The 12,279-nt window shown below is 34.3% G+C and overlaps 5 non-coding genes across 5 annotated transcripts; all 5 read right to left on the reverse strand.

The window, feature by feature from the left end:
- Positions 1–1,485: 1,485 nt before the first annotated feature.
- TRNAW-CCA (transfer RNA tryptophan (anticodon CCA)) lies at positions 1,486–1,557 on the reverse strand. The gene has a single exon. It is a non-coding gene; the product is annotated as a tRNA-Trp (tRNA).
- A 1,409-nt stretch (positions 1,558–2,966) lies between these two features.
- TRNAW-CCA (transfer RNA tryptophan (anticodon CCA)) lies at positions 2,967–3,038 on the reverse strand. Its single transcript has one exon. It is a non-coding gene; the product is annotated as a tRNA-Trp (tRNA).
- Positions 3,039–5,442: 2,404 nt separating this feature from the next.
- Positions 5,443–5,514, reverse strand: TRNAW-CCA (transfer RNA tryptophan (anticodon CCA)). The gene has a single exon. It is a non-coding gene; the product is annotated as a tRNA-Trp (tRNA).
- A 2,405-nt stretch (positions 5,515–7,919) lies between these two features.
- Positions 7,920–7,991, reverse strand: TRNAW-CCA (transfer RNA tryptophan (anticodon CCA)). The gene has a single exon. It is a non-coding gene; the product is annotated as a tRNA-Trp (tRNA).
- A 2,406-nt stretch (positions 7,992–10,397) lies between these two features.
- TRNAW-CCA (transfer RNA tryptophan (anticodon CCA)) lies at positions 10,398–10,469 on the reverse strand. Its single transcript has one exon. It is a non-coding gene; the product is annotated as a tRNA-Trp (tRNA).
- Between the last annotated feature and the right edge of the window lie 1,810 nt (positions 10,470–12,279).

Below are 12,279 nucleotides of genomic sequence, written 5' to 3' on the forward strand. Positions count from 1 at the left end.
GAAAAAGTTGCTTGACCCTGGCGTGATTTGAACACGAAAACTTCTGATCTACAGTCAGACGCGCTACCGTTGCACCACAAGATCATACGAAAAGAAGCTTTCCGCCCATAATTCACATGAAAAGTGTATGAAGAAATCGCGCAAACCTTCTCGATATTTGTTACTTTTGCTCACAGACTGATAATGACATAAACAAGGACGAATGAATATCTTGATATTGGGAATGGAGGGTTTTCCAGTTTAAAATTTAGAGTCTAGTAAAGAACCCTTTTTTCTTATGGATTCAAAGATGACAATGCTATGATCAAAGTGAAAGGAGATCCCGACGTGTCTTAAATATTCAATGTTTTGATTTTGCTTCCTGATTATTTTTCTCATCAAATAATTGTTTATGAGATATTAATCTATAACATTCAACTAAAAGACACTTTTTCAGACACTGTGCTGACAGATAGCAACACAGCTTCAATTTTAATCCAGACATGGGTTAAGTTATGAAAAAGTATTTTGACCTTGATATGATTTGAACACGCAACCTTCTGATCTGGAGTCAGACGCGCTACTGTTGCTCCACGAGGTCATATGAAAAGAAACTTTCCGCCCATAATATAACTAACTTAAAAATTGCATGAAGAAATCGTGGCACACTTTCTCGAAATTTGCTATTTTTACTTACAGACTGAAAAAGACATAAACAAGGATGAATGAACATCTTGATATTGGGAATGCAGGGATTTCCAGTTTAAAATTTAGAATCTATTAATAAACCCTTTTTTCTTATGGTTTCAAAGTTGACAATGCTGTGATCAAAGTGAAAAGAGATCCCGAAATGCATTAAATATTCAATGTTTTGATTTCGTTTCACGATGATTTTTCTCATGAAAGAATTGTTTATAAGATATTAATCTATAACATTCAACTAAAAGACACTTTTTTAGACACTGCGCTGACAGATAGCAACACAGTTTCAATTTTAATCCAGACATGGGTTAAGTAATGAGAAATTTGCTTGACCCTGGTGTGATTTGAACATGCAACCTTCTGATCTGGAGTCAGACGCGTCACTGTTGCACCACAAGATCATACGGAAAGAAACTTTCCGCCCATAATTCACTTAAAAAGTGCATGAAGAAATCGTGGCACACCTCGAAATTTGCTACTTTTACTAACAGACTGAAAAAGACATAAACAAGGACGAATGAATATCTTGGTATTGGGAATGGAGGGTATTCCAGTTTAAAATTTAGAGTCTAGTAAAGAACCCTTTTTTCTTATGGATTCAAAGATGACAATGCTATGATCAAAGTGAAAAGATATCAAAACGTGCCTTAAATATTCAATGTTTTGATTTCGCTTCCCTATGATTTTTCTCATCAAATAATTGATTATAAGATATTAATTTATAACATTCAACTAAAAGACATTTTTCATACACATAGCTTCAATTTTAATCCAGACATGGGTTAAGTTATGAATAAGTTTTTCTGACCCCGACGTGATTTGAACACGCAACCTTCTGATCTGGAGTCAGACGTGCTACCCTTGCACCACGAGGTCATATGAAAAGAAACTTTCCGCCCATAATATAACTCACTTAAAAATTGCATGAAGAAATCATGGCACACTTTCTCGAAATTTGCTACTTTTACTTACAGACTGAAAAAGACATTAACAAGGATGAATGAACATCTTGATATTGGGAATGCAGGGATTTCCAGTTTAAAATTTAGAATCTGTTAATGAACCCTTTTTTCTTATGGTTTCAAAGATTACAATGCTATGATCAAAGTGAAAAGAGATCCCGAAATGCATTAAATATACAATGTTTTGATTTCGTTTCAAGATGATTTTTCTCATCAAAGAATTGTTTATAAGATATTAATCTATAATATTCAACTAAAAGACACTTTTTTAGACACTGCGCTGACAGATAGCAACACAGTTTCAATTTTAATCCAGACATGGGTTAAGTAATGAAAAAGTTGCTTGACCATGGCGTGATTTGAACACGAAAACTTCTGATCTAGAGTTAGGCGCGCTACCGTTGCACCACAAGATCATACGAATAGAAGCTTTCCGCCCATAATTCACATGAAAAGTGTATGAAGAAATCGGGCAAACCTTCTCGAAATTTGTTACTTTTGCTCACAGACTGAAAATGACATAAACAAGGACGAATGAATATCTTGATATTGGGAATGGAGGGTTTTCCAGTTTAAAATTTAGAGTCTAGTAAAGAACCCTTTTTTCTTATGGATTCAAAGATGACAATGCTATGATCAAAGTGAAAGGAGATCCCGACGTGCCTTAAATATTCAATGTTTTGATTTTGCTTCCTGATTATTTTTCTCATCAAATAATTGTTTATGAGATATTAATCTATAACATTCAACTAAAAGACACTTTTTCAGACACTGTGCTGACAGATAGCAACACAGCTTCAATTTTTATCCAGACATGGGTTAAGTTATGAAAAAGTATTTTGACCTTGACATGATTTGAACATGCAACCTTCTGATGTGGAGTCAGACGCGTCACTGTTGCACCACAATATCATACGGAATGAAACTTTACGCCCATAATTCACTTAAAAAGTGCATGAAGAAATCGTGGCACACCTCGAAATTTGCTACTTTTACTAACAGACTGAAAAAGACATAAACAAGGACGAATGAATATCTTGGTATTGGGAATGGAGGGTTTTCCAGTTTAAAATTTAGAGTCTAGTAAAGAACCCTTTTTTCTTATGGATTCAAAGATGACAATGCTATGATCAAAGTGAAAAGAGATCCCAACGTGCCTTAAATATTCAATGTTTTGATTTCGCTTCCCTATGATTTTTCTCATCAAATAATTGTTTATAAGATATTAATTTATAACATTCAACTAAAAGACATTTTTCATACACATAGCAACACAGCTTCAATTTTAATCCAGACATGGGTTAAGTTATGAAAAAGTGTTTTTGACCCCGACGTGATTTGAACACGCAACCTTCTGATCTGGAGTCAGACGCGCTACCCTTGCGCCACGAGGTCATATGAAAAGAAACTTTCAGCCCATAATATAACTCACTTAAAAATTGCATGAAGAAATCGTGGCACACCTTCTCGAAATTTGCTACTTTTACTTACAGACTGAAAAAGACATAAACAAGGACGAATGAACATCTTGATATTGGGAATGCAGAGATTTCCAGTTTAAAATTTAGAATCTATTAATGAACCCTTTTTTCTTATGGTTTCAAAGATGACAATGCTATGATCAAAGTGAAAAGAGATCCCGAAATACATTAAATATTCAATGTTTTGATTTCATTTCACGATGATTTTCTCATGAAAGAATTGTTTATAAGATATTAATCTATAACATTCAACTAAAAGACACTTTTTTAGACACTGCGCTGACAGATAGCAACACAGTATCAATTTTAATCCAGACATGGGTTAAGTAATGAAAAAGTTGCTTGACCCTGGCGTGATTTGAACACGCAACCTTCTGATCTGGAGTCAGACGCGTCACTGTTGCACCACAAGATCATACGGAAAGAAACGTTCCGCCCATAATTCACTTAAAATGTGCATGAAGAAATCGTGGCACACCTCGAAATTTGCTACTTTTACTAACAGACTGAAAAAGACATAAACAAGGACGAATGAATATCTTGGTATTGGGAATGGAGGGTTTTCCAGTTTAAAATTTAGAGTCTAGTAAAGAACCCTTTTTTCTTATGGATTCAAAGATGACAATGCTATGATCAAAGTGAAAGGAGATCCCGACGTGCCTTAAATATTCAATGTTTTGATTTTGCTTCCTGATTATTTTTCTCATCAAATAATTGTTTATGAGATATTAATCTATAACATTCAACTAAAAGACACTTTTTCAGACACTGTGCTGACAGATAGCAACACAGCTTCAATTTTAATCCAGACATGGGTTAAGTTATGAAAAAGTATTTTGACCTCGACATGATTTGAACACGCAACCTTCTGATCTGGAGTCAGACGCGCTACAGTTGCTCCACGAGGTCATATGAAAAGAAACTTTCCGCCCATAATATAACTCACTTAAAAATTGCATGAAGAAATCATGGCACACTTTCTCGAAATTTGCTACTTTTACTTACAGACTGAAAAAGACATTAACAAGGATGAATGAACATCTTGATATTGGGAATGCAGGGATTTCCAGTTTAAAATTTAGAATCTGTTAATGAACCCTTTTTTCTTATGGTTTCAAAGATTACAATGCTATGATCAAAGTGAAAAGAGATCCCGAAATGCATTAAATATTCAATGTTTTGATTTCGTTTCAAGATGATTTTTCTCATCAAAGAATTGTTTATAAGATATTAATCTATAATATTCAACTAAAAGACACTTTTTTAGACACTGCGCTGACAGATAGCAACACAGTTTCAATTTTAATCCAGACATGGGTTAAGTAATGAAAAAGTTGCTTGACCATGGCGTGATTTGAACACGAAAACTTCTGATCTAGAGTCAGACGCGCTACCGTTGCACCACAAGATCATACAAATAGAAGCTTTCCGCCCATAATTCACATGAAAAGTGTATGAAGAAATCGGGCAAACCTTCTCGAAATTTGTTACTTTTGCTCACAGACTGAAAATGACATAAACAAGGACGAATGAATATCTTGATATTGGGAATGGAGGGTTTTCCAGTTTAAAATTTAGAGTCTAGTAAAGAACCCTTTTTTCTTATGGATTCAAAGATGACAATGCTATGATCAAAGTGAAAGGAGATCCCGACGTTCCTTAAATATTCAATGTTTTGATTTTGCTTCCTGATTATTTTTCTCATCAAATAATTGTTTATGAGATATTAATCTATAACATTCAACTAAAAGACACTTTTTCAGACACTGTGCTGACAGATAGCAACACAGCTTCAATTTTTATCCAGACATGGGTTAAGTTATGAAAAAGTATTTTAACCTTGACATGATTTGAACACGCAACCTTCTGATGTGGAGTCAGACGCGTCACTGTTGCACCACAATATCATACGGAATGAAACTTTACGCCCATAATTCACTTAAAAAGTGCATGAAGAAATCGTGGCACACCTCGAAATTTGCTACTTTTACTAACAGACTGAAAAAGACATAAACAAGGACGAATGAATATCTTGGTATTGGGAATGGAGGGTTTTCCAGTTTAAAATTTAGAGTCTAGTAAAGAACCCTTTTTTCTTATGGATTCAAAGATGACAATGCTATGATCAAAGTGAAAAGAGATCCCAACGTGCCTTAAATATTCAATGTTTTGATTTCGCTTCCCTATGATTTTTCTCATCAAATAATTGTTTATAAGATATTAATTTATAACATTCAACTAAAAGACATTTTTCATACACATAGCAACACAGCTTCAATTTTAATCCAGACATGGGTTAAGTTATGAAAAAGTGTTTTTGACCCCGACGTGATTTGAACACGCAACCTTCTGATCTGGAGTCAGACGCGCTACCCTTGCGCCACGAGGTCATATGAAAAGAAACTTTCCGCCCATAATATAACTCACTTAAAAATTGCATGAAGAAATCGTGGCACACCTTCTCGAAATTTGCTACTTTTACTTACAGACTGAAAAAGACATAAACAAGGACGAATGAACATCTTGATATTGGGAATGCAGGGATTTCCAGTTTAAAATTTAGAATCTATTAATGAACCCTTTTTTCTTATGGTTTCAAAGATGACAATGCTATGATCAAAGTGAAAAGAGATCCGGAAATGCATTAAATATTCAATGTTTTGATTTCGTTTCACGATGATTTTTCTCATGAAAGAATTGTTTATAAGATATTAATCTATAACATTCAACTAAAAGACACTTTTTTAGACACTGCGCTGACAGATAGCAACACAGTTTCAATTTTAATCCAGACATGGGTTAAGTAATGAATAAGTTACTTGACCCTGGCGTGATTTGAACACGCAACCTTCTGATCTGGAGTCAGACGCGTCACTGTTGCACCACAAGATCATACGGAAAGAAACGTTCCGCCCATAATTCACTTAAAATGTGCATGAAGAAATCGTGGCACACCTCGAAATTTGCTACTTTTACTAACAGACTGAAAAAGACATAAACAAGGACGAATGAATATCTTGGTATTGGGAATGGAGGGTTTTCCAGTTTAAAATTTAGAGTCTAGTAAAGAACCCTTTTTTCTTATGGATTCAAAGATGACAATGCTATGATCAAAGTGAAAGGAGATCCCGACGTGCCTTAAATATTCAATGTTTTGATTTTGCTTCCTGATTATTTTTCTCATCAAATAATTGTTTATGAGATATTAATCTATAACATTCAACTAAAAGACACTTTTTCAGACACTGTGCTGACAGATAGCAACACAGCTTCAATTTTAATCCAGACATGGGTTAAGTTATGAAAAAGTATTTTGACCTCGACATGATTTGAACACGCAACCTTCTGATCTGGAGTCAGACGCGCTACAGTTGCTCCACGAGGTCATATGAAAAGAAACTTTCCGCCCATAATATAACTCACTTAAAAATTGCATGAAGAAATCATGGCACACTTTCTCGAAATTTGCTACTTTTACTTACAGACTGAAAAAGACATTAACAAGGATGAATGAACATCTTGATATTGGGAATGCAGGGATTTCCAGTTTAAAATTTAGAATCTGTTAATGAACCCTTTTTTCTTATGGTTTCAAAGATTACAATGCTATGATCAAAGTGAAAAGAGATCCCGAAATGCATTAAATATTCAATGTTTTGATTTCGTTTCAAGATGATTTTTCTCATCAAAGAATTGTTTATAAGATATTAATCTATAATATTCAACTAAAAGACACTTTTTTAGACACTGCGCTGACAGATAGCAACACAGTTTCAATTTTAATCCAGACATGGGTTAAGTAATGAAAAAGTTGCTTGACCATGGCGTGATTTGAACACGAAAACTTCTGATCTAGAGTCAGACGCGCTACCGTTGCACCACAAGATCATACGAATAGAAGCTTTCCGCCCATAATTCACATGAAAAGTGTATGAAGAAATCGGGCAAACCTTCTCGAAATTTGTTACTTTTGCTCACAGACTGAAAATGACATAAACAAGGACGAATGAATATCTTGATATTGGGAATGGAGGGTTTTCCAGTTTAAAATTTAGAGTCTAGTAAAGAACCCTTTTTTCTTATGGATTCAAAGATGACAATGCTATGATCAAAGTGAAAGGAGATCCCGACGTTCCTTAAATATTCAATGTTTTGATTTTGCTTCCTGATTATTTTTCTCATCAAATAATTGTTTATGAGATATTAATCTATAACATTCAACTAAAAGACACTTTTTCAGACACTGTGCTGACAGATAGCAACACAGCTTCAATTTTTATCCAGACATGGGTTAAGTTATGAAAAAGTATTTTGACCTTCACATGATTTGAACACGCAACCTTCTGATGTGGAGTCAGACGCGTCACTGTTGCACCACAATATCATACGGAATGAAACTTTACGCCCATAATTCACTTAAAAAGTGCATGAAGAAATCGTGGCACACCTCGAAATTTGCTACTTTTACTAACAGACTGAAAAAGACATAAACAAGGACGAATGAATATCTTGGTATTGGGAATGGAGGGTTTTCCAGTTTAAAATTTAGAGTCTAGTAAAGAACCCTTTTTTCTTATGGATTCAAAGATGACAATGCTGTGATCAAAGTGAAAAGAGATCCCAACGTGCCTTAAATATTCAATGTTTTGATTTCGCTTCCCTATGATTTTTCTCATCAAATAATTGTTTATAAGATATTAATTTATAACATTCAACTAAAAGACATTTTTCATACACATAGCAACACAGCTTCAATTTTAATCCAGACATGGGTTAAGTTATGAAAAAGTGTTTTTGACCCCGACGTGATTTGAACACGCAACCTTCTGATCTGGAGTCAGACGCGCTACCCTTGCGCCACGAGGTCATATGAAAAGAAACTTTCAGCCCATAATATAACTCACTTAAAAATTGCATGAAGAAATCGTGGCACACCTTCTCAAAATTTGCTACTTTTACTTACAGACTGAAAAAGACATAAACAATGACGAATGAACATCTTGATATTGGGAATGCAGAGATTTCCAGTTTAAAATTTAGAATCTATTAATGAACCCTTTTTTCTTATGGTTTCAAAGATGACAATGCTATGATCAAAGTGAAAAGAGATCCCGAAATACATTAAATATTCAATGTTTTGATTTCATTTCACGATGATTTTCTCATGAAAGAATTGTTTATAAGATATTAATCTATAACATTCAACTAAAAGACACTTTTTTAGACACTGCGCTGACAGATAGCAACACAGTATCAATTTTAATCCAGACATGGGTTAAGTAATGAAAAAGTTGCTTGACCCTGGCGTGATTTGAACACGAAAACTTCTGATCTACAGTCAGACGCGCTACCGTTGCACCACAAGATCATACGAAAAGAAGCTTTCCGCCCATAATTCACATGAAAAGTGTATGAAGAAATCGCGCAAACCTTCTCGATATTTGTTACTTTTGTTCACAGACTGATAATGACATAAACAAGGACGAATGAATATCTTGATATTGGGAATGGAGGGTTTTCCAGTTTAAAATTTAGAGTCTAGTAAAGAACCCTTTTTTCTTATGGATTCAAAGATGACAATGCTATGATCAAAGTGAAAGGAGATCCCGACGTGCCTTAAATATTCAATGTTTTGATTTTGCTTCCTGATTATTTTTCTCATCAAATAATTGTTTATGAGATATTAATCTATAACATTCAACTAAAAGACACTTTTTCAGACACTGTGCTGACAGATAGCAACACAGCTTCAATTTTAATCCAGACATGGGTTAAGTTATGAAAAAGTATTTTGACCTCGACATGATTTGAACACGCAACCTTCTGATCTGGAGTCAGACGCGCTACAGTTGCTCCACGAGGTCATATGAAAAGAAACTTTCCGCCCATAATATAACTCACTTAAAAATTGCATGAAGAAATCATGGCACACTTTCTCGAAATTTGCTACTTTTACTTACAGACTGAAAAAGACATTAACAAGGATGAATGAACATCTTGATATTGGGAATGCAGGGATTTCCAGTTTAAAATTTAGAATCTGTTAATGAACCCTTTTTTCTTATGGTTTCAAAGATTACAATGCTATGATCAAAGTGAAAAGAGATCCCGAAATGCATTAAATATTCAATGTTTTGATTTCGTTTCAAGATGATTTTTCTCATCAAAGAATTGTTTATAAGATATTAATCTATAATATTCAACTAAAAGACACTTTTTTAGACACTGCGCTGACAGATAGCAACACAGTTTCAATTTTAATCCAGACATGGGTTAAGTAATGAAAAAGTTGCTTGACCATGGCGTGATTTGAACACGAAAACTTCTGATCTAGAGTCAGACGCGCTACCGTTGCACCACAAGATCATACGAATAGAAGCTTTCCGCCCATAATTCACATGAAAAGTGTATGAAGAAATCGGGCAAACCTTCTCGAAATTTGTTACTTTTGCTCACAGACTGAAAATGACATAAACAAGGACGAATGAATATCTTGATATTGGGAATGGAGGGTTTTCCAGTTTAAAATTTAGAGTCTAGTAAAGAACCCTTTTTTCTTATGGATTCAAAGATGACAATGCTATGATCAAAGTGAAAGGAGATCCCGACGTTCCTTAAATATTCAATGTTTTGATTTTGCTTCCTGATTATTTTTCTCATCAAATAATTGTTTATGAGATATTAATCTATAACATTCAACTAAAAGACACTTTTTCAGACACTGTGCTGACAGATAGCAACACAGCTTCAATTTTTATCCAGACATGGGTTAAGTTATGAAAAAGTATTTTGACCTTCACATGATTTGAACACGCAACCTTCTGATGTGGAGTCAGACGCGTCACTGTTGCACCACAATATCATACGGAATGAAACTTTACGCCCATAATTCACTTAAAAAGTGCATGAAGAAATCGTGGCACACCTCGAAATTTGCTACTTTTACTAACAGACTGAAAAAGACATAAACAAGGACGAATGAATATCTTGGTATTGGGAATGGAGGGTTTTCCAGTTTAAAATTTAGAGTCTAGTAAAGAACCCTTTTTTCTTATGGATTCAAAGATGACAATGCTATGATCAAAGTGAAAAGAGATCCCAACGTGCCTTAAATATTCAATGTTTTGATTTCGCTTCCCTATGATTTTTCTCATCAAATAATTGTTTATAAGATATTAATTTATAACATTCAACTAAAAGACATTTTTCATACACATAGCAACACAGCTTCAATTTTAATCCAGACATGGGTTAAGTTATGAAAAAGTGTTTTTGACCCCGACGTGATTTGAACACGCAACCTTCTGATCTGGAGTCAGACGCGCTACCCTTGCGCCACGAGGTCATATGAAAAGAAACTTTCAGCCCATAATATAACTCACTTAAAAATTGCATGAAGAAATCGTGGCACACCTTCTCGAAATTTGCTACTTTTACTTACAGACTGAAAAAGACATAAACAATGACGAATGAACATCTTGATATTGGGAATGCAGAGATTTCCAGTTTAAAATTTAGAATCTATTAATGAACCCTTTTTTCTTATGGTTTCAAAGATGACAATGCTATGATCAAAGTGAAAAGAGATCCCGAAATACATTAAATATTCAATGTTTTGATTTCATTTCACGATGATTTTCTCATGAAAGAATTGTTTATAAGATATTAATCTATAACATTCAACTAAAAGACACTTTTTTAGACACTGCGCTGACAGATAGCAACACAGTATCAATTTTAATCCAGACATGGGTTAAGTAATGAAAAAGTTGCTTGACCCTGGCGTGATTTGAACACGAAAACTTCTGATCTACAGTCAGACGCGCTACCGTTGCACCACAAGATCATACGAAAAGAAGCTTTCCGCCCATAATTCACATGAAAAGTGTATGAAGAAATCGCGCAAACCTTCTCGATATTTGTTACTTTTGTTCACAGACTGATAATGACATAAACAAGGACGAATGAATATCTTGATATTGGGAATGGAGGGTTTTCCAGTTTAAAATTTAGAGTCTAGTAAAGAACCCTTTTTTCTTATGGATTCAAAGATGACAATGCTATGATCAAAGTGAAAGGAGATCCCGACGTGCCTTAAATATTCAATGTTTTGATTTTGCTTCCTGATTATTTTTCTCATCAAATAATTGTTTATGAGATATTAATCTATAACATTCAACTAAAAGACACTTTTTCAGACACTGTGCTGACAGATAGCAACACAGCTTCAATTTTAATCCAGACATGGGTTAAGTTATGAAAAAGTATTTTGACCTCGACATGATTTGAACACGCAACCTTCTGATCTGGAGTCAGACGCGCTACAGTTGCTCCACGAGGTCATATGAAAAGAAACTTTCCGCCCATAATATAACTCACTTAAAAATTGCATGAAGAAATCATGGCACACTTTCTCGAAATTTGCTACTTTTACTTACAGACTGAAAAAGACATTAACAAGGATGAATGAACATCTTGATATTGGGAATGCAGGGATTTCCAGTTTAAAATTTAGAATCTGTTAATGAACCCTTTTTTCTTATGGTTTCAAAGATTACAATGCTATGATCAAAGTGAAAAGAGATCCCGAAATGCATTAAATATTCAATGTTTTGATTTCGTTTCAAGATGATTTTTCTCATCAAAGAATTGTTTATAAGATATTAATCTATAATATTCAACTAAAAGACACTTTTTTAGACACTGCGCTGACAGATAGCAACACAGTTTCAATTTTAATCCAGACATGGGTTAAGTAATGAAAAAGTTGCTTGACCATGGCGTGATTTGAACACGAAAACTTCTGATCTAGAGTCAGACGCGCTACCGTTGCACCACAAGATCATACGAATAGAAGCTTTCCGCCCATAATTCACATGAAAAGTGTATGAAGAAATCGGGCAAACCTTCTCGAAATTTGTTACTTTTGCTCACAGACTGAAAATGACATAAACAAGGACGAATGAATATCTTGATATTGGGAATGGAGGGTTTTCCAGTTTAAAATTTAGAGTCTAGTAAAGAACCCTTTTTTCTTATGGATTCAAAGATGACAATGCTATGATCAAAGTGAAAGAGATCCCGACGTGCCTTAAATATTCAATGTTTTGATTTTGCTTCCTGATTATTTTTCTCATCAAATAATTGTTTATGAG

The sequence above is a fragment of the Phyllobates terribilis genome, unplaced genomic scaffold (assembly GCF_046119375.1).
Source record: "Phyllobates terribilis strain yellow unplaced genomic scaffold, ASM4611937v1 Scaffold_11__3_contigs__length_659146591, whole genome shotgun sequence".
Classification (NCBI taxonomy): Eukaryota; Metazoa; Chordata; class Amphibia; order Anura; family Dendrobatidae; genus Phyllobates; species Phyllobates terribilis.